We start from the raw sequence: 2,500 nt of genomic DNA, 5'->3' as shown, positions 1-2,500 counted from the left end.
AGAGGAGGACCATCGTTTATACCAAGATCCCCAGATGGAGGTTATCGGAATGGAAGAGTTGCCTTCCTTCTCTGTCGACGATGATGGCAGTGTGCTTGTGGATGGGAGTTCTTTGCTTGTGCTTGCTGAAGAAGGTGTAGGAGCCAAGTACACTGACGGTTCTACTGAAATCTTTACCCACTTTGTGTCCTCTCCCTCCTTATAAGGCTCAGGCAGGGCATGCCCAACGTTCAGACTCGTGGAGCTAACGACGATTGAGCTCCCATCCCCCGCCACCAAGGTCGCCGTTGGTTTATCATCAAAATCCTCAAAAGTAAGGTAAGCTTCTGGCTGAGGGATCTCGTCGGACGTGAATGACGGCAGCGTAGGAGAGGGTGAATGGTTGTCCTCACTGATGGACGAGGTATTATGTGTATCCTCATACATGGGAGGCGGAGAGAGAGTAGGTGAGGGCTCATATTTTGCCGTACTTATATTGTGGGGTTGGGCGCTTATGTACCATGAAACGTTCCTTTTGGGGAAATGAACTGAGTATGGAATACTCGTGGTTAAATATATGGTAGGCGTTTCATCTGTCGGTGAAGGTATCATGCCAGTGGGTGGCTGAATAGAGTCACTGGTGCTCTGTGATGAATAATTACTGCGTATCATGACAATGGGTTGATCAATGGAAATATGGCTGTGAGACACATGAGAACTTCCAGTTGAATAGCTGTTTGATACAATATCGGGGTCAGGGATCCTATATGTCGAGTAACCTATTGGTATATCTGATATGGTAACGGGAGAAAAATCTGAAGGGACAGGGCCTATGTTTTCACTACTCACTGGCTTCTCCTTTTGTTCGTGTGTAGAGTATAGATCAGAATTATTAACAATGCCTTCACTCTCTTTGTCAGCTCTTAATGATTTACAAGGATTTGTCAAACCAGGATAAACTGAGCCATAGAAATCCAAAAGAGGGAAAAGCTTACCAACATCTTCACATGATATACTCTGTTCTGAAGCAGGAGTACTTTTTATAGGGGAAGTGGTGGTTAAGGCTGACAAAAGGCTGATCGTGTCAGGTGGCGCACTTAGCACTGGTGTTCCTTGTGTTTCACCACTGTTATAATTAGGCGTCTGGTTCTTTAAAGCCAGAATAGATGAGGTATCCTGAGGTATTAGACTAATTGTTGTTTGATCAGGAACCTTTTCTGAATTAGTTCTGTTCGGAAAAGGGTTAGACAGTTTTTCGCCAGTGTTATTGGTGTTTGGTAAAGGGTTTGTGTAGGATAGAAATGTTAAAGTCTGACTGAGTATTTTTGATAAAAGACCATTCTTAGGTGAGCTGCTTGTGGGTAGAAGAGCAGTCCATGGCGAGTTTTCTGTTGTCTGGTATCCCGTCTGCAAGGTATCAGTGCTTGCTGTTGTTTGCTCAAGAATATTTGAGGTAAACGTAATCAGACGGTCATAATCTGTAGATGACTGTACAGGAGGATAGTTCCCTAATCTTTCAACAGGTTGCTCAGGAACTTCAAGTAACTGCCCAAGAATTTCACGTATTTGGGTTAGATCTGAAGATGGTCCTTCATATTCTGGATCAGTGTATGATTGGTGAGGAAGCTTATGCTTATAATGAAGGTTACCAAAGGAGGATTCCCCAGCAGCTGCAAATGACTGTCCTTCATATTTCAATTTCTGGTTATTTGCAGTTGAAATTTTGTATCTTGGAGTGTTTGCGTTGTCAGTACCTGTAAAATGGTTGACGGGATCTGTCTGTATATGCTTAGGGCTTGTAGGTGGCTGTTCGGTTGCATTAACTCTTTGTTCGTGGTTGCTCATTGGCATCTCAGAGTCAGTTGTTGATTCAGGTTGTATAAACATTTCATATGCATTGTCATGTAACTTCTCAGTACTTTCAGCTATATCAGATACTCTATATACAGGTTCTTTGGTATCTTTGGGTGGTGATTCAGGCCTTCCGGACAAGTCGAAAAAACTGTGAGGATGTTCATTGCTTTTAGGCGTTTGTTCCGATACTTTTGGTTGAACGGTGATTACAAAAGGGTTATCAGGATATTTATGTGAATGTTCAGATGCACTATGCGCTTGATTCGTAGTTGTTGATAATTCAGTGGTTAATTCTCTGACAGGCACATCGGGTCGTCTTGGAAATTTCTGAACTGTGGGGTTTCCATGATTCAAGACTGACGATGCGTCGTGACCTGGATCCATCAAAGGAGTCAAGGTATGGCTAGATTCTAAATCCAAAATAGGAACGTCTTTTACGTCCTCTATTGCATCTTGACTTGTATTCAAAGCATGAGTTTTTTCCGGGTCAGCTGTTGTAACAGACTCTGTAGTAGGTGCGTGATCTGAACTGACTGGGTGATCAGAGAGTAAGAAAGTTAGCCACTCTATCGTTGATGGGTGTGGTGGCGTGCTACTATGCTGTAGAACTGTGTCATGGTTTTGGTTTACCGGTGGCTCACGGCTCTTGTGAAATGAGTGTTGTTGT

The 2,500-nt window shown here is 43.3% G+C and overlaps 1 protein-coding gene across 1 annotated transcript in view; it reads right to left on the bottom strand.

The window, feature by feature from the left end:
• LOC119572258 (putative protein TPRXL) overlaps positions 1-2,500 on the bottom strand; it is a 7,523-nt gene that overhangs the window by 4,139 nt on the left and 884 nt on the right. The gene's annotated exons all lie outside the window — the stretch shown is intronic.

This window comes from Penaeus monodon, chromosome 4, assembly GCF_015228065.2.
Source record: "Penaeus monodon isolate SGIC_2016 chromosome 4, NSTDA_Pmon_1, whole genome shotgun sequence".
Lineage (NCBI taxonomy): Eukaryota > Metazoa > Arthropoda > Malacostraca > Decapoda > Penaeidae > Penaeus > Penaeus monodon.
Note: the sequence above shows the minus strand (reverse complement) of the source record. Positions and strands in the feature narration are given on the sequence as shown.